This window comes from Manis pentadactyla, chromosome 17 (assembly GCF_030020395.1).
Source record: "Manis pentadactyla isolate mManPen7 chromosome 17, mManPen7.hap1, whole genome shotgun sequence".
NCBI lineage: Eukaryota > Metazoa > Chordata > Mammalia > Pholidota > Manidae > Manis > Manis pentadactyla.
Genome location: NC_080035.1, coordinates 54,461,059 through 54,486,477, shown reverse-complemented (window position 1 = coordinate 54,486,477; position 25,419 = coordinate 54,461,059). Strand labels below are relative to the sequence as shown.

The window sequence follows — 25,419 nt, the reverse complement described above, 5'->3', positions numbered from 1 at the left end:
GATAATTTGTCACCAGTAGGCTCAAACTAGAAGGTTGTAAAAGTGGCTCTTCAGACAGGAGTAAAATGATCCCAGATGAAAGCATACAAATGCACAAAAGAATAGAGAAAAGGAAATATATGTGAACAAATTTAAATGAATATTGATTGTATAAAACAAAAATTAATAATGCCTTGTGGATATATATAGATACAGATATAATTAAATACAACACAAAATATGGGAGGTAGTAAATAGAGTTAAAGTGTTTCAAAGTGTTTTAAAATCTTTGCATTATCCAAAAAGTGGCAAAAGTACAAATTTGTATTAGATGCTAAAGAGTCAAGGATGGATGAATAATGTCCAAGTTGAGCTACCAAATAAGAGAAAAGGAATGTATAACCAACAAGCTAACAGAAGAGAAAAATAGGAGCCAATGGAAGCAAATAAAGGTGATGAATTTAAACCCAAACACCTAAATAACTACACTAATGTGGGCGTGCTGAATATTCTTTTTAAAAGACCAAGATTGTTTACACAGGATTAAAAAATAAAACTCAGCAATATGCTGCTGAAATATAAAGATATGTGTGGCTTAAATATAAATGAATGAAAAATTATGTGCCATGCAGAGACTAATATATAGCTGTATACCAATATTAAACAAAATATACTTTCATACAGGAAATAGTACCATAGATACAGAGGTACATTTCATAAAAAAAAGAGGCCAGTCAACAGGATAACAGGTCTAAATTTGTTTACAATGTGTAAAATAACTTAAAAACACATAAAGTAAAAATTGGCAGTACTAAAAAGGAAAAAGACAAGTCCATGCTCATAGCTGAGGTTTTAAAAATAATGCCAAAATTCACTCAGTAACTGAAAGAACATGCAGGCAAAAAATCCATACACATACAGAAGAATTGAGCAACATGGTAAACAAAGGTGATGACATAAGTACATCTATGTATGTATTTTTTATTTGTCCAATAGCACATAAAATGTTTATATATATAGGTCATAAAGCATAACTCACCCAATTTAAGGGGATTGAAATAATAGGTATTATCTGATCATGGTGGGATTAAACTAAATAAACATGATGGAATTAATAATAAAAAGTGTTAGAAAATAGCCATTTTTTGAAAACAAATTCATTTTAACTAACCCATGGGTCAAAGAAGAAATTTTAGCAGAAATTAAAAAATATTTTGAATTTAATAATAAAAATACAATATATCAAAACTTGTGAAATATAAGTAAAGCAATGCTTAAGAGGAAATCTGAAATCTTAAAGGTATATATTAGAATGGACGAAAGACTGAAAAAGTGATCTAAGCACACCTACCTCAAGAAGTTAGAAAATTCTAAGGAAGAATAAAGAAGAGAATAATAGTAATAAATTAGTAATATAGAAGGGAAATTTATAATAAAGAAAATGAACATGTTCAAAAATGGATTCTTTAAAAAGACTAATAAAATAGATAAACCTCTGCCAAGACTGCTAAAATAAAAAGAGAGATTTCACAATTGCAATATCTGAAATAAAAAGGGCCCATCAGTATAGATCCTACATAAACTAAAAACATAATAAGGAGATATTATAAAAAAACTTTATGCCAACTGATTTGAAAATTTACTTGAAATGGACATATACCTAGAAAGACAAACCCTCTGAAAATTGACACAAGGGCAAATAGAAAATGTGAAGAGTACCATTTCTAAGAAAATAATTTAGTCTGTGATTAAAAACCATTACCAAATAAAAATTCTAGTCTATATTAAGTCCTTGGAAAATTCTCTTCAATACTTAAGGAAGAAAAAACACCAATATTACACAAAATCTTTCCAAAAAAAAGAGAGAAATCCCTTTCACACTCATTTTATGAAGGCAATATAACCTTAATCCAAAAATAAATGACAAGAACTTTACAAGGAAGGAAAAATCATAGGCCAGTTCCTCACAAATATAGATGCAAAAATATGAAAAAAATATATATTGGCAAAAAAAACTCAACAATAAATAAAAGTGATATTATTCCATGAACAAATTGACCTTATTCAAGAATACAAAGTTTGTTTAATATTCCAAGTCAATCAATGCATATGACTATGTATTTCAGCATAGAAGAGGGAAAAAGACCATATCATCATCTCAATAGGTGCAGATAAAAAACATTTGTTAAAATGTAATACTACTTTAAAAAATATTTACTTATTTATATTAAGGTGAAATACACATAACAAAACTTACTAATACTTTTTTTAGTGCATTAATTCACATAATCTGCATATAACCCTGCAGAATAAGAGATAAGCACTATTATTTCCCTAATTACATAGCTGAGTCACAGAGAGATTAAGAAACTTGTCTAAATTCACACAGCTGGTAAGTGGCAGAGCCATTACTCAAACCCAAGCAGGCTTAGTCTAGAGCTTGTGCATCAGCCACTGAATTCTGTTCCCTGCAATGCACTCAGCTAACCTTCCCAGATGGAAAATGAGAATGTGAGCACAGGACAGGTGGAGAGCCTCCTCTGGAACATGCTGTGCACACTATAGCTTCAGCTTGAATAAGATGTGGGGTTGCAGGAGGGACAAGAAGAGGAAGAAATAATGGCTCTTCTAAGGGCCATGCATACGAGATTTGATAAGTTTGCCTTTGTGCTCAAAACGAGCTCAAGTTATAACTGGGGTTGTCTCCAAGCTGTGGGATAAACAGGATTTGTGGGGGAAGGCATGACTGAAGGTGGTGCCTGTTAGAGGCACCAAGCTCACTTGTTAAGGACACACAACCAGAAAAAACTCAATGAATGGCTTCTAGTGGGTCCCTGGGGAGTGGGTGGCTCATCTGACCACTCTGCTCCCAACAAGCACCCCCAGCACCCCTCTTAGATTAATGAAAGAAAGGTGGAGGTTTTCCAAATGAGTTAAGAAATAAACACGTCATCTCTTGAAATGCTTAGAAACTGAGAGAAGGAATAGAGCCTGGGAGATGTTTTTGACCCACATTGTACCTGAGGTTTATTCCCAGATGGGCTGGGCTGTGCAGCTACAGGCGAAGCCAGCTCGTGATTTATTGTCCTGGCCCCCCTCCATGCATGGAATCCTTTCCCAAAGCTCCCCTTTCTGGACGGTTCTTCCCTCTCACTCTTATACCTCACTCCCACTTCCTTTAAGGGACAAGGCTGAAGAGCAAGGTCTTTTTGTTCAGTGGTGAGGAAGACAACGGACTGTGACTTGTCTGACAAACAAGTCCTACAGTCATAGGAAGAAACCTTTCTCAGTTGATGACTATACTCCTCTCAGGGTCACAGAGAGTCTGGTATACTATAATACAGGGTATGGTCTCTTTAGAAAGGATTGGAGTTCATTCTTTTGAAAGCTGTGAATATAATTCCCTAGATTTGTCACTAGGTTGGGAGGTGGAGCGCAGGGCTCCAGAAAAGAAAGAGGCAGGGCATGACTCTCAGACATGAACCCAGGAGCCACAGACAGGGCACCTAAAAATAGTTGGTAACTGGTTGGGACAGGCTCTAACCCATGAGAATGGACACTGATGGCAGCCAAAGGCAGTAGGGCTGTGGTATTGCCCAGCTGAGTATCAGCCTGCCTACTGCTGAGGGGCATGCTGCACTCACCACGGGGCTGCTCTGCCTGCAGCTCAGGTTGGCAGCAGGCTGGGCTCTGCCCTGGGCTGGGGAGCCATGCTGGAAGGGCAGGGACGTCTGCTGCTCCTCCTCTTCTCCCCACCTGAGCCTCCCTTTAGGCACGGTTCCTCCAGCAGGAGTTGCCTCCTGTACGCTCCGATGTTCGTGCCCATCCAGGAATGGGGGGCCAGGAAACAAACACCATCCGTCCCAGCCAGGCTGCCTTCATGCTTCCATTGCTGTTACTGATTCCCTGTGTGTGTGGCCTCTGTGTGCCCTGATGACTTCCCATCATCGTGGGTACTGTTGGCTTCTTCCAGATCTCCAGTTCTGCTGAGACACTGGTCTCTGGGCCATCTGATTTCAGCTCCTGACAGTCACTCCTTTCCTTCTCCTTCCTCTAGGAGTGACTGACGGAGCCCTGAGGTTGCACAACTCCGGGAGTGAATTCCCAGTGTTCTTGTGAAAGGTGTCACTGGCAGGCCTTAACGCAGAATACGGTGTTAACAGTGCCTTTGGGACTTGGGCAACCCTGCACCCTTATAGCCATTGTGCTTTAAAGAGGGAAATTCGGTGAAGCTGGAAACACTAGCCTGTTGAGAGAATTTTTCTGTCTGTGTTTGTGGCTTGGTCTGTTGTTTTGGTGTGACCACCATCTTTTCCTCCCTTCTTCTTGGACTAGGCCTCCTGCTGTGTTTCTGGGTCAGCTAGTCGTGGTACCTCTGGCACCTGACTTGCTTGGTCACTTATAGTTCCCATGGAGAGGGACATGAGACCTGGGACAGGCCTGTCGGAGCCCTTCTCTAGATTTTCTTTACATGCACTGGCAGGAAGATGCTCTCTTATTGCTGTGAAATTGCTAATCTGGGGCTCCAAGCCTAGAACTGTCTATAGCCAAGCCCTGCATTTGTACAGACCATAAGAAAGAGGAGGGATTTAGACCAGGCACTGGAGACAGAGACAGAAACAGAGACAGAGACAGAGAGAGACAGCAAATAGAACTTTACTATTTGAATCCCTGAGGTCTGCTCTACCTTTGGACTGCCTGTTATATAAGCCTTTACATGTCCAGCTTAGTTGAGTTTCTATCTCTTGCAGAACACCCCTAAAAGCAATAAAATCCTGGTAACTTAGACCTTTCTTACATTTGAGCTACAATAGTAACTGCTGGGGCAAAGTCTCTAGCAAGTGATTTTAAATTAAAATAATACATGTGAAACAACACAGCGGGCACCCACACCCAGCCAGCAGAAGGTGGCCTCTGCACAGAGACTAAAAGCACTCAGGCCAGCGGCTGGAACCTCCCCCCTAACTTTCCCCAGGTGTGTAGACTAGCATCCTTGCTACCCTGGGACCTGCCAAACATTTTCTGCAAGGACAAGGCAGGACAAAACACCTCTCATTTTGGTTGGCAGCCAGAACGAATGGAGAGCTGACTGGTCCCACACTGCGGAGGGTACCAGGCTGACGCACTGGTTGCCATGGTGCCCAAGTGCACTCTGCTGTTGCTGAAATCTCTGCACCTGTACCTGCAAAATAGCACTGACGGGGAGCTTATCTTCGTGCTGAAGGTAGTTAGTCATGCATTAAGAGCCCAGGAGAGCATTCTGCTGACCTGGAATGCGAAGTCTCTGTAGGTCAAATTGGAACACTTCACTGATGTTCAATGTCACTTAAAAGCATTTACGGAGAAGCAGTGGGCGTCAGATCCCTGCAGGAGTGCAGAGAGCAAGGAGATCTTGCCCTTTGAACAGGGAGGCCAGGGCAGCCGTAGCTGAAGGGTTGGCTTGAGTGAATCATAAAAAGCACAGCTTTGCTGGTTCTTGAAAGCCACCAGTGGAGAGAGAAAAGGACATGCAGAAACTTCACGTTTGTTGTTGCAGTGTGCACTGCCAGGGTGGAGACGGTGGCACAGACAGGGCCCACAGCTCTCCCGTCCTCTCTACAGTCACCCTGCTCCAGGCCCTCCTTACCAACTTGTCCCTGACAGTTGCAGTTGTCTCCTGCACGTTGATTCCTCTTCTCCCTGAGGTTCTGTCCTCTTTTCTGAACTATCCTCTATCTAGAAGGGAGGTAATTCTATGGCTTGACCAGGATGCTCCCCTGCTAAGGAAACTTTAGTGGCTCCCTTCTGCCTTCAGCTTGGTATTCAAGGTTCTCCATGATTATATGTGACCTTCCTCTCCAGCTTTGTCTCTTATTCCTCTGCTTTATACATTTAGTTTAGCCAGACGGAACCAGGCACTTACCACAATACCCTCCCCATATCTCTGAACCCTGAAATCTTCCAAGGCACAAATCATTAGAAATTTCTGTCATGCATCCTTCCCTCTTCCCCTGGCCAAACGTATTATATCCTTTTCCCAGTTCCCCTCTTGCATGGTGCTTGTCAGAGATCTTGAATCATGATTATTCTGTAATTCTTTGTGAGCATCTTGAGGGCAAGACCATGCTTATTCTTTGCATCATGCGTACATTTTAGCATCGTTCCTTGTTTTGGGTGCTCAATTAGTGTTTGAAGTGAGTAAATGAATGAATGGATCAATGCATATTTGGGAATATGTTGTTACAGAATAATTTTAAAAATAGGGTCTAATCATGACTCATACAAATTAAAAATGAACAAATGTTAAAAATTTTATTTGCTCTTTAGTGAGGAAACTAATAAGATGCCACAACTGGTTCAAAGGAGAATTCTAAGAAGCACACACACAGACAGGAAATAATGCTAAATCCATGTACAAATAGATGCACCAGCTTGTTGAGAGGGATGGGAGGAGAGGAAATCAGTTGTGCTTCTGTGGGAAACAAAATTCATCTGCACGTGTCTGTGGACAAAAAATGTTTGTGAGATATTTTATAACCCCTAGAGATGTAAAATAGTTCAAAAGTAGTAAAAGGTACAGATATATTACAGAATCAGATGACCCAGAAGGGGTACTTAGATGACACTTAGTTTTCCCTTGAAGACACCCGGTGATCATTTTGGTCCATTTAAAAGTTTTCACATTTTTTCCCTATACTATTATCTGAAGAGGGCCCCCAAAGCACTTTTCAAATTTGGGGTAGTGATGAGTTCCTGGTAACCAACAGTGCACCTCACCCTCTTTCTTTGTCTTTTTAATTCTTGAATACTTTTAGTTTCTTTACAGTAGACTGACATCTATTAAGATACTGGATAATAATAATAATAATAGCTAACACAATGTGCCTAGCACTATTCTAAGTGCTTTATTTATTTAAGTAATTTCACAACAACCCTATGAAGAAAGTGCTAATATTCTCTCTATTGTAAGATGAGGATACTGAGACAGAGTGATAAAATAACTTCTCCAAAGGCACACAGTTGGTGAGTGATGGAGCTGGGAGTTAAACCCAGAGCATTTGGCTCCTGAGTCCTTATACTTAGGTGCTTTTCTGGTAGGGCCACCCAAGACCTGAGGGAGAGGATGACTGTATTCAAGTTTTAGGGGTGGGTTTAAAGTCTTTCCTAGGTCAGTCTTGCATGTTCTCCAATTCTAATGCATATCGTCAGGAATTCCAGACAAATAGTTTTGGTTTTAAGGCTTCTCTGGAGGAAGGCTTTCCTCTAAGAATGTTTAACATAAAAACCTAAAATTGCAAAATCACCACATCTACCCTGAGGTTCCTTCAGGATTCTTCCAGGTTACTCCCCACCCCTACAGGTTAGAGTACAAGGTGGAGTGAGTACAAAATGAGGGTGCCAGTAAGTTATTCTCATTAAGTTAAATGAGCTTGTTTGTTAATATATTCATTCATCAAACATATTAGGAACATTGGCTGTGTAACCCCTCTTATTAGAGTTGTAAATGCTGCATTTGCACTGAAGCTTTGCGGTTTTAACAAGTCTTAATCATCAATATCCCTTTCAGTTTATCACAGCAGATGCACTGAGATTGTAATTTGATGAGGACATTGGAAGGAAAGACCTTGACGGGGCTCTAGGTGACACTTTGATAGTGTCTGAGAGCATCATGACTCAGCAGCAAAAGGCTCTGAGTAAATGAGGAAACCTGATGCGTGCAACCTGCCTGAGCCACGGGCTCCATTCCCAGCACTTCTGGGGGCCTGGACCTTTCTGTCTGGCTCTGGCTTCATAGCCTTCATGAAAAGCTTGGAGGGCACTTAGGGAACCAAGCCACAAATGTTGTCAAGTCTTGCAAATGTTAAGGCTTAACATCAAAAGAACTAAGATTATTCATGAACAGAGAGATATTTTGTGGCTGCTTTCAAATCCATGAAAAATAATTAAAAAAAAGATGGTGACCAACTTTTCTTACGGCACACTGAATATGTGAGGAAAAGGGTGTAGACATAAACATTGCTCAGTTGTGAGCGTTGTTAAATACTGGAATTGATCCATGAGAGAAGTTAGGGAGTGTCTTCTGGTGGGCTTTAGAAAAACAGATTGCACATTTATAGGAGTCACACATGTGTGGCTTCACCAAAGGGTCAGAGGGCTAATGAAATTATTTCCTAAATTTCCAGGTAGAGACAATCTATGGATCTTGCCCAGAATATTTCCTCAAGATTATAATTTGCTCCAGGCAAATGTGAACCTCATCCTAACAATGTGAGAAGACATTAGCTAGGTTTGTTTTTGATTTTCTTGTAGCTGCCTTCTCCAAAACCCACCTGCAGATACACTTCTAATATTTACTTAGTATTTATTTTATGTAAAGGCTTTGGTTAAAAGCCCTGGTTCACGGCATCAGACAGGTTTTGTATGTGTCCTCGCTGTGCTACTGTGCCTTCTCTTCACAGCAAGTTACTCATCTCTTCTGGGTCTCAGTTTTTTATCTGAAAAATGGGAAGATTGTCTCTTCCCTCAAGGGATTTTTTTGGGAAAAGAAATCTGATAATGTGTAAAGCACTTTATAGTTCCCAGGACATCAAAATAGATAAGTAATAAAATGTTACCAAATGTTACTCTTTGCATACCAATAATAGGAAAATATTATTTCAAAAGTAACAATGCTCCATTTACATTTAAGGGATCACACTATATTTTATGTAATATTAAATATTATCCTATTTAAAATATAGGCATGTGTATAGAGCTTTCAAGCTAAAGGGCTTTTTTTCCCATAAAGGTGTAGTAGTACCAAATATGCATGCAGACATGCGTGTGCATGCATGTGTGCGTACACACATGCGTGCGCGCGCGCACACACACACACACACACACACACACACACCACAACTTATTCTCAGCAAACGTATGCATGAAGGTCTTTGGTGGCAGGTGATTAGATTACCAATTTATTTTGGTAGTTACGGATGGGCTTGCTGACTTCCCCTCCAGCCATTGCTACTCTCACTGCTATTATAGCAAGGCCAGAAAAAAATCACATAGGAATTGGGGAAGGGAAAAAATGTTTAGAAAGTCAGTAAAACGGGAGGGTGAAAAGACAACGCAGAGCCACACCATCCCCTTCTCCATCCCTCATCATCCTCCCTCTTCTGTATCTGAAGGTGGAGGTAGTCAAGCAGGAAAATGGCAAAATACACGGGACTTCCACCCCGTGCCACACATTTACAAGTGAGCAGTGGAAAGAAAAAGTAGGCCTAGGGTGAACATTCTCTCATTGCATCGTGTGGAGCTGTGAAGAACAGGGGCAGGAGACAGAGAGGGAGTGGGGCATGAGCCAAGATTCTGCTTCTTGGGACACCAGCGGTTGGGTGTCTAGAGAAGAGCAGGGGACTCATTACCCAGTGGAATAGCATCTTTGGGATAAAGAGGCACTGGCTTAGGAGAAAATGTCGATTACTGGCTTGAGTAACACAATGGAACTTTGTGTTTATAATCCTGTTCCTTAATAGGGACCAAACTATCAGGCTATTTTATTTCTAAAAGAACCTCTGTAGAATGAGTGGCACAGCCTGAGGCCGGGCACAGACTATTAAACAGTGCCTTGGAACCTGTGTGGAGAGGTCTTGGCCTGTTAGGGTGTGCACATGAAACCCCCCATCTCAGTGCAATTTTTACCAGTAGCTTTATCCCAAAGATCCTATTCCACTGGGTAATGAGTCTTCTGGTAACGTATTAGCCAGCTTCTATAACTGCCCACTAGGTTAGTAGTACAGTCTAACTCTGGGATTTAAGACACAGTCTTGGTCACTGCAAGATGCACAGACTCAAAGCTGCTTTTCTTTCTTCCTCTGAATGAGGGTAATCTGTCTGCGGCACTAGCAAGAAAGATTACCCTCAGCCCTGGCTGCAGCTCGGAACTTTTCAGTCTCCCACCCTGAGCCATTCGGGGCTGGGGCTTGAGTGGAGGTCGTTTTCCTAACTCCCAGGTGACTCTGATGTGCAGCCCAGGCTGAGAACCACAGCTGGATAACAGCTTGGGTGGGCGCGTGGCGGCCCATTGTACTGGTCCCCACAGCTTCTCTTTGGCTTCCAGAGTACGTGGCAGGAAGGAGGAGAGCAAGGAGCCAGGGGTCCTCCCCTTAGCTGGTCGCTGCTACTCCCCTGGCTCCCGGTGCCCGGCACTCTGTCCAGTGGGTATCTGTATGCTGGCTCTGTCCTGACACACAGGGATGGGTCCTTTGCAGGACCCTCAGGTGCTGGGCAAGATGGTGAAACCTAGTAACTCGCTTAATCACAGGGAAACTCACATAGTGTACCCCTGCCACGCAGGAGGTGGGGGTACATCTGTGAGAGTCCCTCCGTCCTCCATATGTGCCTCTCTACCTCCCTCTGATTCCCCTTTCCTTGCTCAGATGCAGATACCTGTATTAGTCAGGGTTCTTACAGAACATGGAACCAGTAGGCTGTATCTATACATCGATCTAACTATCAGGAGATTTATTTTAAGGAATTGGCTTATGTAATTGTGGGAGCAGGCAAGTCTGAAATCTGTAGGGCAGGCTGGCAGGGTGGAGAGTCAGCGAAGGTGGTGTTGAAGTCTTGGGTCCAAAGGCAGTCTGGAGGCAGAATTCCTTCCTCTTCAGGAGACTTAAATCTTTTCTCCTAAGGCCTTCAACTGACTGGATGAGGTCCACCCACATTATGGAGGGCAATCTGTTTTACTCAAAGTGTACTCATTTAAATGTTAGTCATATAAAAGATGACTTCACAGCAGCATCTAGACTGGTGTTTGACCAAATAACTGGGTACCACAGTCTAGCCATGCTGACATATAAAATCAACCATTACAAAATCCCACTGAGAAATGAAATACAGAACCCTTGATTCCAGAGAGAGGAAACAGCCCCTTCTCCTCACAGAAGGAAATAGCTGAGAGGGGCACCCTCTCCTTCCCTCTCTGCCCTGTCTCCCAGTGCCCCGGGGAGGTGGTGGTGGGAGGAGGAGCTGGGTGTGGACTGGTGCTTCTCCTCTGGCCTGGAGGCTGGTCCCTGCTGAGATTTCCTGCCATCTTGTTTAGCATGTGGAATACTTAGCCCCTGTTTTGTTCTCAGCTTTGGGCCTTGTTAACACCCTTAGGATAACAGGAAAAGTCCCACTCAGTATCTTGGTATGTACTGAATGTTGCATATGATAACATAGCACCAGTACATGGTTTATTTATTTCTTACATGTATCTGGAACTCCTTTAAATACCTTGTGACCTGAGATATAGTCACATTCCAGGATTTGAGGGACCTGATGCTTATACAACTTGGGGAACTCTCTTTAAGGAAAAATACACAGCTACGAACACAAATACAGGTCAGAAACTTGGAAGGGACGTAAGAAAGAAAGAGCCCTGGAGTTTAAGCTTTGTTATTGTTATGGACTGAATTGTATCCTCTCAGAATTCACATGTTGGAGCCCCAACCTTCTGTATTTGGAGGTAATTACATTAAATTAAATGAGATCCTAAGGGCAGGGCCCTAATCTAGTAGGACTGGTGACTTATTTATATAAGAAGAGGAAGAGATTTCTCTCTGTTTCTCTCTCCACTCTTCCCTCCGCTCACGCCTGTAAGGACACAGTCAGCAGGCAGCCATCTGCAAGCCAGGAGGAGAGCAGGAGAGCCCTCACCAGGTGCCAGAGTGGCCAGCAACTTCCCAGTCTCCAAAACCATAAGAAAGAAATTTCTGTAATGTGTAAGCCACTCAATTTGGGGTATTTTATGGCAGCCCAAGCTAGGACAATCACTCTGAGGGTAAACTTGCCTTTGTTGAGATAACATGGGGAATACTGCGCACACACACACACACATAAACACATATAATTATATAGAATTTCATGACTTTCTTTTCCAGGATACATGAAGTTTTTCTACCTTATTGGACAAACATTTTTTTCATTACTTCTCAATCCCTCTGTTGCCATCTCACTTAACTCCCGAGCCCTGGTTGCAGGTGTTAATACATCCTTATTAACCAAGTGTTTTGGAACAATTCATACGTCTTCCATATGGTAATGGAAAGTTTTAACTGCTTGGAGTGACCTGTTTGATCAGTCTCTTTGTCTGTTTTCTTTCAGAGGATAAAAGAATATTTGTTAGGCTCTGAATGCAAAGGAAAATTCCAGAGCCCACATTTAATATCTGTTGGGTACAATTTATATTTTAAATATCATAATTGTAGCCTTTCCAAATCATTATTTTTTAATGTGGTTAAAGAGAATTCATTAACACGGTGCTGAAAATAGCAGTGACATCTGCATCACTAGTTGCCATGTAATCAGCAGGTTGGAAACCCACGGATATTTCTGGGGCTCAATGCCGTAGGACCAGAGGGCAGTCACGCCTTATGCCATCGGCAGGTGGGCTTCAGCGGGTGGTCACAGTGGTCTCCATGTGAACTGAGACCAGCTTGTTCTACCTGCATGGCAACCCCACCTATGGTGTGGCCACCAGCTCTCTCACGTTACACTCTGAGAATGCTCAGGGGGTGTTGTGGAGATCATGACTTTCTCTTGGTTTTTATTTACCTTTGTTTACAGAATTCTGACTGTCTACACAGAATAAAGGAGCAATTCTCAAGAAGAGGAAATTGCTAGAGCTATATAATTCTACCGCATTTCAGTGTTCCACACTTGCCTTTGTGAATAAAGATGCAGAATAAGAGTTTTGAGAGCAGGATGCAAGGTGCAGGGCAAAGGACCACACTGAATTCTCCAGCGCTCCCACCCCTCGCCTCTGAACCCCAGACTTAGTCTCTTTCTTTCTTCTCTTTTTAATTTGCTCCCCAGGTACAATTTTGTCCTTAGCTTTCTTTTCCCTGTCTTACATCACAGAGTTTTCTTTTTCTTCCATTTCTCCCTGCATTCTCCTCTCTTTTTCTCACTACTGAGAGTACTTTTCACTCCTCAAACTGAAGACCCACTATGGGTCCTTCTGCGTTCGTCCTGTGTGCACATGCACTTTGAGGGGACGGTCCTCACTGCAGGGCGTGGCTCTAGGATCTCAGTGTGGGGTCTGGATATGCTAACGATGATGCTAACGTCGACAGAACCACGGGATGGCAGGTGACTGGAGCGTGTGTGCCCGCTGGCTGGGGCTCCTTCACTGCTCACCTGCCCTGCTGCCCGGCGCCTTCCCGCTTCTGCCCAAGCTTCCGCAGCATGCACAGGGACGAAAGCTGCTGCATGTCCCCAAGCGCTCCTCCACGCTCTCATCTCCTTTGGGAAGCCCCCGCTGCCCTCAGAATGCAGGAAGGAAGAAGAGGAGTAAGCTCTCCGTTGTCTTTGGCGCTCAGTTATTTTCTCATCCCTAAAAGAAATAGAGAACTCCTCAGCACTCTGAGTTTGGGTATTTCTAGGTCTGCCTTTTGAGGAAAGCCTTAGCGGGGAGGAAGACATATCCATTCTCTCCCTCTTTGGGGGGTTATGCAGGGGCTCATTTTCTAAATCACCAATTCCATGGGGCAACTTTTAAAAGTAGAGATGTAGGGTGTTAGAAACAGGACTCTGGTGTGAGTCCTACTCCTGTGCTTCTACTCCTCTGGGTTCCTTCCCAAAAACTCTATTATTGTTATTATTGTTATTATTTTCATGTAGGGCTAGGGGAGCATGTAATATTGAGTCAAGGGGTGGAGGAAGGCACTAGAAATTTTCACCTGCTCTTTCTACCCTTTTATACCTTAATCTTTATTGTATTTGTCATTGATGCAGTAAATTTGTCATTTACTGACATTTTATAACAATAAACAATATAAATAGTCTAATAATAGCATTTGAAAATAATAAGTTTGAGTTTTCATTTACTTAACATAGTCCCTGAGTCCTAGGTACATAATAAATGTCAACTATTAGATTTACTGCCTTTGAAAAAAAAAGTTCCATTCATTTAATTAACCTTCTTCCATACCAATAATTGACTCTTTTTTCTCTCCATTGATCTTTATAAAAATGGAGTAAAAAAGAGAAAATGTTTCCCATTCCCAATTCTACTCTTTTCCCTTTGTTCCCCCAGCAATTTCTCTCAAATTCCCCATGATGATGAAGCAGATGACGTAGTAATGAAAAGCTCTCCTTTTTTACTCTTGTTTCTTTTCTTCTTGGCTCAGTTTTTAAAAATAGTAGTGTTTCACCCTAGTTTGTTGGGATATAATTTTTCTATCTTTAGGGAAAGCAATGTTTTTAAAGATGTAGAAGTACAGGGATTTTTATTTGAGCGAGAATTTATGCAAGATATTGAAGTGACCCACATTTACTTGATTCAGGAAATTGGCACAGTGTCCTAATAGTCAGAAACTAAAGTGGGACCCAGCTAATAGAAGAACATTTTCTCTTTTAAAAAGGCTTCTGTATTTAACCAGTAGTGAATGAACCAGTAAGTGAAAAAGGTAGTCTGAAGGTGGATGTCTCTGGTGTGCTCAGCTAAGGAGTGAATCACTCCATCAATTACCACATCTTTCTTGAATGTTATGTGCAAGAAGCCATGTGTTCTGTATATGCTGATTAGGGGAGCTCTCTAGCCAACAAAACCTTCACAGGGCATCCACCAGTTACTACGCTGGGGGTTCTAGCTATTTCTCCATCTGTCGTCTGAGCTCTAGAGCAACACTGACAAATGCCTGTGAAAATCTTTCCTTAAGTATTGTTCATTGGCTCTCAACTGGGCACGGCCAAGACTGAACTGAACTTCCCTCTGTCTGTAAAATGGCACCTTTTCACAGCCATGCCTGGTTCCTGCCTCTCTGCCATCCATCTCTTCCCATACATCATGAAGGTCAGCTGATTCTCCCTCCTGTGTAACAGTAGAAGCTCTCTCCTCCCCTCACTTGCTGTTGTTACCACTGACCAGGCTCTTGTGTTTTTTCATCTATGCTTTTGCAATGGTTTCATAGATTGTGACTCTCTAGAAATTCTTGCAGTCTTTTCTGTGTGGTCCCTGCTAGAGTAACCAACCATCCCAGTTTGACTCGGAATGAGAGGTTTCCTGGGATGGGAGGACATGCAGTTTTAAGATAGGACAGTTCCAGGCCAACTGGGACAGTTGCTCACCCTACCTGTTAAAATCTTTCAAGTCAAAGTCTGAGTCAGGTGGATCTGACTGAGCACAGATCACATGCCTGCATACATTAGGAAAGGAGGCTGAGAAAGGATCTGGCATTTTTCAACTTTTCTAATGGAAGTGGGGCTTGGATTCACAAAGTGTAGGAGTCCCTGACTGGAGAAAGAGGATTCAGGATCTGGGTGACAAAAGTAAATGACAGTATATTCAGACCCTCTTCCTCTGCATCCAGTCTCCCTAATTATAGTGTCTTGTACATTCTATCTCAGAGTACAGCTCACATTCTACCAAGTCCCCTCTACCCTGGCAGATCCACTCCTGCTCCCTACAAAAGACACAGTCCAAACTTCCTAGTGTGGCCTATGTCCCTTCATGCTCTGGCTCCAAGCCTCCATGTCCAGGGTCACCTGCGGCTGTTCCTTGTACGCTCCTTCCAGCTCCCGGGACACTCTTTGCAATCACGAATCGTGCCACATGTCTCCATTCTGTGGGTTTGGGATAAGCTGTTCCCTGCGCCAGCACCACCCTTGGCTCCGTGTGTCGCTCCTGGGTGACGCCTTTCTGACCGCTCCATTCCGGAGCCAACTGGGCTCGATCAGTTGTGTCTTCCTCTGGATGTTAACAACACTCACCACGCTGTATTTTCATTTTTTATTTACACGTCTGTCTTTCCCATTAAATTATGAGTGCTTCAAGTGCTGGACAAAGAGAAGCCTTTTCTGTGAGAAATGACGGAGGAAAGCAGGACAGCCTGCTTGAAAAAGTGATATTCACTTAATCTGAGTGAATTCCACAAACCCATGTGGCAAGATATTAGTTGTTCCCTAAATATTAATTTCCCTGCTTTCACTGTACTAATAGGACCTCATAAACTTAACAGGCACATGGCTGCAGACTGTCTGCCTGTTTATTTTTGCTCTTGTACTGGTTGGACTGTGAACATGGGGCAGGAATTGGAGTGACCTTCTTCGGCTTTAAGGTAGAAGCTGACGTTGAGGAAAGCGGATTAACAAGAGAGAAGGAACATGGATGCCCAGTACCTTATAGCCAATAAATCATTCTGTGTATGAGAGAAATAAATGATATCTTGTTTGAATCACTATTCATTTGAATCTTATTGCCACAGCCAAGACTGTAAAGCAGTTAATATGAGAAAGAAAAGATGTTAGAGGTGAAATAGTCTTTTTATATTCTGACTTAGGGCAAAGTCTGGTAGAAGAATGGGTGCGGGAGAATTGAGCAGATACACAGATATATAACCCCTCTGGTTATGTCAGAGTGGGAGTGTGGGCCACTTTTTGTTACAAAAAATGTGATCCACTTCTCTGCATCAGCATTTCCAATATAGTTTCTTCAAACCTTTCTCTGAGGTATCAATCCCGTGATAGACTAGGCAGAAGGAAGGAAAGTCACTTTGTTCTCCTTTCTCTGCTGACTCTTCTGATCTGGCTTTTGGATGATCACAGTGGCCATTAACATTCCAGGAAGATCTATTACTAAGACCCTGTGTCAGTCCCCCACAGAAATGCCACAAAGCAAGACAAGTGGACAAGACATATACAAACAGAAGACAAAAGTGGGTAGGTACATAGTCAGCTAGATAAATGACAGAGTATTGCTTAGTCAAAGCTCCTTCTTAAAGATTGAAAGAATATTTGGAAGAAAGAGAGGCAGTGTGGCATGGTAGCAAAATTAAAGCTTTAGGGTGACAAGTGGGACTTGTCACTTAGTCATATATAGACTGTCTGATTGTGGATAAATTCCTTAATTTATTTGAGCTTCACTCTCCACTAAGAATTGGCTAATAATACCCACTTCCTATGATTGTTATGAGAATTAGAAAACAACATACGGGTTCTCATTGAAATAGTTGTTATTATTTTCTTTTATATTTATGTCTTAATCCATGTGGAATTTGTATAGGGTGAGATAGACATTTGATTTTCTTTTTCTCATGTGGGTTCCCTAATACCTCTGCATCATTTATTAAAAGAAAAGGTCTGCAGTGCCACCTCTGTTATTTATCAAGTTCCATATCAACCCAGGTCTGTTTCTGGTCTTTGGTTTGTGGCTCTGTCATGACCCAGTTGCTCACTGTCTTATGTATATGATGTCTTCACATCTGATACGGCAGTTCTGCCATCTCATTCTCCCTCATAATTGTCTAGACTATTTAAACTCTTCATCCAAATTTCAACATCAAGATTAATTAGAAACACTGTCAAGATTTTGATCAGAATGGCATTAACTGTATAGATGAATTTGGGGAGTACTCAAAGCTTTAAGGCACTTAAATGTGGGTAAGATTTGGTAGGCAGAGAGGAATGAGGGGTGAGGAGGAAGGCGGGCAGGAGGAACAGCATGCGGCAGAAATGCCCACGGTGTGCTTGGTACATGGAGTGCTCTAGTGTGGCAAGTGATGGATACCAGAAGGAACATAGGCTGGGAAGGGACCTTATGTCAAATGTAAAGTGAATGCACAGAGAGAAGCCTAGGCCAACTCCAGAGCCCAGAAAATCCTGTGACATATGTCCAATGAAAGTCAACGTCCCATCCAGCTTTGTGAAATAATAATGCAATGAAGATTCATGTAAGAGAAGCTAGGGACACAGTGAAAGCCAGATGTTAATCAGACACAAAGCTGTGAAAATGTTGCTCTCAACGGGAGCCCTTTTTAAATGTAACATTATTTTACCTGTGGCTACTAAGTCCATCTGTAAGCTCTCTGTAGAGATATGAGTTAAAAAATGTACATTCTCTGATGATTTTCCACATGTGCAACTAGCTTAACCAAAAACACGCTCAGCCAGAGGCACTCATTAACTTTAAAAAGTGGAGCCTATGCAACCTGCCTGAACCTGCTGGGGTGATACCGGTTGTCTGTACATGCATTGCACATTCAGCTTTCCTGTTGCTTTATCACTGTGATTTTCAGAGCCTAGAAAGCCACGCAGTTCTGTGGCTGTTATGCAGGACCCATGCTGGCTGAGTTCCCAGCAGTCATTTTAAAGGCCAGGCAGGTATTAGAATGTGCAAACTAGTGTTTGCCTAATCACAGTATTTGTGAGCTAGATGGACTTCAAGGGTCAGTCATGCATCCAGTCCAGCCTCTCATGCACTCGGAAAGGAAGCAGGTCCAGAGAGGTGGATCCACTGCCTCTTAGTGAAACAGAACTTCTGGGGCAGAGCAGTGACTAGAATTCAGATCTCTTGCCCTGTCGTTCACTGTCCATCCATGACTTGCCTTCTCCTTGAAACATCTTTGCCGTTTTACTGATTATTCTCCTTGCTGTCTGTCAAAAACACTGCTGATTTTCTTTTTCTGTTTTAGAGCTCTGGATTTAGGCTCTGACTGGTTTTATGTGTTCCTTGGGTTGGAGTTGTAATTACATAACTCACACTGCTCAGTATACGCGGCTTGAGAGTAAAAACCGGGTCACAAAGCCAGCGTTCGTCTGCCTCCTCCAGGCCCACTCAGACTGCTCTTAAATTGTCCTTGAATCCCACCAGGAATGGTCTCCAGTGGGCTTCTCAGATGGAGCCCTTCAGTGTGCTGCACCCCCTGCCGTTTCCTCCTCCTTGTGTTGTGATGATGTGCAAATGGAGGACAGGCAGCCAAGGTCCTGATGCTGAGTTGTTGCCGGGGTCCGCCTCAGGCATCACGACTGCTGCCAGATACCAAAGGAGCCAGCGATGCTTTTGCCGGGGCTGAGGACTAGGGCCCTGAGGGAGTCTCCAGCCTTGGGAGCCTCGTGGGTGTAATCTGAAGCCGGCACCGTACATCGAAAGCAGGGAGAGACCAAAGGGGGAGGCAGACCACCCCCGATTGGCAGGTGGCAGTTTACTAAGCAAGGACTTTACATGTATGACTGCAGGGCAGAGAGATCTCCTCATCTCCTGGCCAGGATCTTATGAGTTTATGTAGAGGCCTTAGCTGAGCTTACTCTCTCTAGATGGTCTCAACACCACATTTCCATCTCATGGTTCTTTCCTTGGGCCGCTTCTAGTGAGGGGAGGTCAAGCAGAGCATACATTCCAAGCACAGGGGAGGGGCGAGGTTCCTGTGATTGCCTTGGTGCAGCTCATGTTACCTTGCTGACCTCCTTCTAGACACTGCCTGATGCCAACTCAGTTACCAGTGCCTGCCCATCACCCAACTCCTGTACCAACACTAAGATCCCAGCACGAGTTTCTTAGTGGGGAAACCTGAGTAGCATAGGTCAGGCTGTCCACAGAACATGCTTCTCCTCAACCTCGGATCATTTCATCAGCTTGAACGTGGGTGCTGAGATTTCCGAGACCTTTTCTATGTAGGCTGTTGATGGACCCAACCGTCTGCCTTCCAAAGATGCCAGAATCCAAGCATGGATTCACCGATTCATGCTTAGACTCAAGCTGGGGCTCTTGCTGCATTTAACTCGGAAGAGAGTCTGTTGATAGTAGAGTGTATATAGAATATAGTTAGACATTAGTAGAGCAGGTCAGAGCATAAGCTCTGGAGTTAGACTGTGTATATCATGATTTCCCTACCTGTAGCTGTGTGTGACCTTTGGTAATTTATTAAACTTCTTTGAGTCTCAGTGTACCCATTGAGGACAGTTGTGATTATCAAATAACATAATTTATATGTGGCATTTAGCACAATGCTTGGGATCTAGTAGAGTTCAAGAACTGTTGAATGAATAAGTCAGACATCTGGGAAAGAAAGCATTGAAAGAACAAACTTTTAAGGATGTATTTGAATCTCAGAGACTCACAGAACATGAAACATGGAACACAAATTTGCTTAGCAGGTTCATTTTCACTCACCAAATTACTCATTTATCTAGTAAATGTATGTCTTTGGATCTATTACATTCTGAGTACTGAGGTAGGCAGTGTGCATACCACCATGAATAGGACATATGTGGAGTTTACAGTTTAAGGAGAAAGACAATTCAGTGTGATTAGTTTCATGAGAGGGAAGAAAAAATATGAGGCTAAGATGCCATAATTTGTGAGATTTATCATTTTTATGCACCTCTAAGAAAAAAAAGTTGGCAATTTTAATTGTAATTGATTGTAAGACATCAATTTGGATGGACTGATCAATAATTTTCATTCTAAGACAATTTTCCAAGCTGTTAAAATGTAAAAAAAAAATGTATCTTAGAATAAACTAAAACTAAATGAAATAAATAGATGGGCAAGAAATAAGAGTTTTACTATTTATTTTAGAAAGTTTCTGTAGAATAAAAAGGACAAAATATGTAATTTGAAGATTAAAAAATAATATATAGTCAATTATTGTAGTGGACATTTGTCACTGTTTAGCTCCATCCTATCTGGGGAGAGGCCTCCTTTGTGAGAGTTGGCTTTACCTCCCTCTATAAAAGCCAAAGGTAACCAAACATTCTCTTTTCCTACCACCTGGCAGTGGGTGTGTGATCACATGACCCAGGTCTGGCCAGTTCTTTGTTCTTCTCTGGAACTTTGACCTTCGAACTAGTGACACAAGATGGAACAAGATGGAAGAGCAGGATTTACTCATAATGAAGGCAGCCAGCAGTGGAGCGAGTACTGTCTGTGGCAGTCGGTACAGGTGTTCTCAAAAGGCAGCATTGTCCCGGAGTGGGAGGGACAAAAGGGCCTTTGATGGCGCTCTGACTGATCGCTCTCTATCATGAGCTGGTGGGAATCTCTGCTCTCTGGATTTTACCATGGTGGGTTCTAGATCTTTTTGTATTCTTACAAATATTTTTGAGCTCCTATTCTGGAAAGTAGTTAAGTAATTTGGAAAACAGTTTGATCTTTTTGAGCTTTGGTTTTTAAGTTTTGTTAGGCTTGATCAGAGCAGGATTGAGTCTAAAGCTAACTTTACCTACTACCGAGACTGACCTTCAGGGTACTCTACCCAATGCTCCATGAGCCACCACACTTCCAGTCTGGTAGAAATAGGCACTCTGTTCTCTACAGTGGCTTTTCCCCAGCCTTGGTGAGGTTTTTTCTTGCATGTGTGCACTGATGTGTGCGCAGCTGGATCCATGTGGGAATCCTCTGCAGGTCCTCAGTTCTCTCCATGGAGCACTTTCCTCTCCAAACTCTGACCTGAGCACTCGAGTCTCTTTGGTCTGCTGGAACACTGAGCCCACTCCCTCAGTGCCGGGGGCCTGCTGGTCCCTGCCTGCGTTCTCCTCCTCACGCTGTGGTCTGGAGTCTCTCACAAGGCAGTTAGCTGAGGCAATGCAAGGGGAAACTCATTTGTTCCTGTCTCTTAGAGATTGTTTCCTTTCATTTGCTTATGTTCACTGTCTTGAAAGCATTTGTTCTATATGTTTTGTTCAGTTTTCAGATGGGAGGTTCTTAAAGTTCCTGTTCATCTATCTTAGCCAGAAGTAGAAATTCCCAATAACTTTGTTTTAGTTTGAAACATGTAAGTGTGGATTCTTTCCCCAATCTTTTAATGTAGGACCATGAATCTTTCTTTCACTTTGATTCTAAATATTGGAGTTGCTTGTTGTAAATTAAATTCATCTTGCATTGTCTATATTTTCTAGTTCAGTTTCTTTAAAGTGGAAGCAATAAATGAAAAATAATTAGAAATAAATCTGAGTATATTAATCTTCTAGAGTTAAGGATTATTCTTAGTCCACTACTCTTGTTTCCCCCACACTGAATTTAACAGCAATCATCTTTTCCACTCATATTCTGTCTGAAGTGCAGCATTCAGCTTAGGATTCTAAGAAATAACTTTTCACTTTTTGAAACACTTTTTATACATCTTTTATTGATTTTTTAATGTTGATTATGTAATTGCAATAGCAAGTTCATAAATAGGCTGTAAAATAAAAATAATCAAATTTTTTTATTGAAGTATAGTTGATACACAATATTGGTTTCAAGTATACAGCACGGTGATTCAACCATTATCTATATTATTAAATGCTCACCCTAACTTGTGTAGTTACTGTCAACAAAGATGTTATAGAATTATTGACTATATTCTCTATGCTGTACTTTCATCCCTGTGACAAATTATATTGTGACTGGGATTTGTGCCTCTTTATCCCCTTATACTTCACCCACTCACCCTAATCCCTCCCCACCAGTCACTTCTCATTGTCTGTGAGTCTATTTCAGTTATGTTCATTTGTTTTTTTCATTTTTAGATTCCACGTGTAAGTGAAATCACATGGTATTTGTCTTTCTTGGCCTGGCTTATTTCACTGAGCATAATACTGTCTAAGTCCACTCGTCACAAATGGCAAGATTTCTTTCTTTTTAACAACTGAATAATATTCCATTGTGTATATATACCACATTTTTTTAATCCATTCATCTATTGATGGACTCTTTGATTGCTTCCATATCTTGGCCATTGTAAATAATGCTGCAGTAAACATAGGAATACATATATTCATTTGAATCAGTGATTTTGTTTTCTTTGTATGAATTACTTAAAGTGGAATTACTGGCTTGTATGGTATTTCTGTTTTTAGTTTTTTGAGGAATCTCCATACTACTTTACATAGTGGCTGGACAAATTTACATTCCCACCGACAGTGTAGGAGGGTTCCCTTTTCTCTTTATCCTTGCCAACTTGTTGTTTCTTGTCTTTTGGATAGTGGCCATTCTGACTTGTGTGAGGTGATATCACGTTGTGGTTTTGATTTGCATTTCCCTGATGATTAAAGATGTGGAGCATCTTTTCATATGCCTCTTGCCCATGTGTATGTCTTCTTTGGAAAAATGTCTATTCAGGTCCTCTGCCCAGTTTTTAATTGGGTTATTTGTTTTTTTTAGTGTTGAGGCATATGAGCTCCTTAGATATTTTGGATATTAACCCCTCATTGGATAAATCATTTACAAATATATTCTCCCACACCATAAGTTGCCTTTTTATTTTGTTGATGGTATTCTTTGCTTTATAGAAGCTTTTAGTTTGATGTAGTCCTATTTGTTTATTTTTGCTTTTGTTTCCCTTTGCCAGGGAGATGTATCCAGAAGAATGTTTAAGATGTTCGAGACATTCTTGCCTATGTTTTCTTCTAAGAATTTTATGGTTTCATGTCTTATATTTAGATCTTTAATCCATTTAGAGTTTACTTTTGTATGGTATTAGACAGTAATCCAGTTCCATTCTTTTGCATGTAGTTGTCCATTGTTCCCACACCATTTATTGAAGAGAGACTGTTCTTTCCCATTGTATATTCTTGCCTCCTTTATCATAAAGTAATTGACTATATATACGTGGGTTTATTTCTGGGCTCTATTTTGTTCCATTGACTATGGGTCTGCTCTTGTGCCAGTATCATGCTGTTTTAATCACTGTAGCTTTGTAGTATAGCTTGAAATCTGGGACCATGATACTCCCAGCTTTGTCCTTCTTCTCTCTCAGGATTGCTTTGGCTACTTGGGGTCTTTTGTGGTTCCATAAAATTTTAGGGTTATTTGCTCTAGTTCACTTGAAAATGCTGTTGGTATTTTATTAGGGATTGCTTTGAATCTGTACATTGCTTTTGGCAAGATGGCCATTTTGACAATATTAGTTCTTCCTATCCATAAGCATGGGTTAGATATCCCCTTTTTGTGTCTTCTTCAATTTCTTTTATCAGTGCCTTATAGTTTTCAGAGTTCAGGTCTTTCACCTATTTGATTAGTTTATTCTTAGGTATTTTATTCTTTTTGATGCAATTGTAGATGGTATAGTTTTCTTGATTTCTCTTCCTGTTTGTTATTAGTATATAGGAATGCAACAGATTTCTGCATATTCAAAAAATAACCAAATCTTGATTAACATATAGTTAGCTGGTGAGAGCAGAAGTGTTCATGCAAATCCTAGAGAGGCATCTGTACATTTAAGGTGTTGGTTATCGGTCGGTCTGTTTACTTGGAGAGTTAAACTTGGGGAGTGTTGGTTAATCCTGCTTGTTGGTTAAATGATGATACATTAAGGGAGCAGCTATAGTGATCTTTGCACTCTGCTCTGATGCTGTTAAGTAGGTAAGGGGAATTATTAGTTGGTATCTTAATGAAGCAAAAAGGGGTTTCAGCTGAATTAAAAAAAAGTGTGCGTATATGTGTGTAAATAATAGTAATTATCTCTTTGACATTGGTCCCTTTGATTCCAAACTGAATTTCAAACTTTTTCTCTTCTAATTTGTAAGTAGTTGCACAGTCTTCAGTCTTCCTCTAAGGTATCTTATACCACAGATAGTAACCATTTTTATTACTTCAGTGTCTGACATGTACTTGCAAGGACACCCAGAATGAAACTCTAATTACTATAAGGTGATGCCTTCCTGAGCTAACCTAGTATTAAGGGAGCTTCTAGTTAATTTTAGTTTAGGAAGATGCATATATAGTGAAGGCCTGAGTAATTTGATCTTTTCTTGCCTATATCATCATTCCCCATCTCTTATCAGTTATTATATGATGCTAGGTAAGAGTTTCTTAGCACTTATGACTTTTTGGTATATTTGTTTGGTTAAGTTACTAATTACTGTGTTTTTCTTAGAATATCCTTACTTCCTACTGACTTTCCATTTCAGAACAGTAGCCAAGCTTTGCTTTTCTTGCCTCCAGTATTTTTACTGGACACAAAATAGAAGCTTTGTCCCTTCCTGTCATTTGAAACAGCAAAAGAGCTTATGCTGGGTCTTCAGTAGGGTATCCAAAGAGAAGACTTCTTGGAAGACAAGGACAAACATGCAGGGACAGGCATGAAGCTGGTTTGGCTCCAGAGCCACGGGGAGGTGTCAAGACCTCAGCACTGAGCCCCGAGTACTGCGTCTTTATCCTCAGCAGAGATTTCCATTAGACTGTAGCATGAACGCAGAGGGATACTGGACACCAAAGGAACACTGCAGGTGTAGACAAGAAGGGTAGAGCAACAAGCAGGACTGTTTGAAGGCTAGAGGCCTGTCTCCCATTTTCTAGACATCATGGAATCTTTCTCAATCCTGTTGTGATCCTGGGAGGGAAAGGGGCCATACTACTCAATATCCATCAGTCCAGTGTACTGTGGCCTGCAGTCATACTTTGATTTAAAGACTACAAAGAAATGGATTCACATTTGAGTTTGCAGGCTTGGATTCAAACATGCTACAATTTTTTCTACAGATATATTTTGAAGCTTGGTGTGAAGCACAGTATTGGGATATAGAAATAAACAATGACCAAAACATAGTCACTGGCTCTGTTCTCATGTTTGTCTGTATCAGGGATTGCAGCCTGGGGGCCAAATCTGGCTGCAGCCTTTTGTAAATAAAGTTTTGTTGGTACATAATCATGACCATTTGTTTATATCATGACCATGGCTGCTTTTGTGCTGTAACAGTAGGGTTGTGCAGTCACAACAGAGACCATATGGC

At 41.6% G+C, this 25,419-nt stretch overlaps 1 long non-coding RNA gene across 1 annotated transcript in view; it reads left to right on the top strand.

Moving 5' to 3' along the window:
• The window catches only part of LOC130681414 (uncharacterized), a 155,494-nt gene that overhangs the window by 112,157 nt on the left and 17,918 nt on the right, over positions 1-25,419 (top strand). The window lies entirely within an intron of this gene.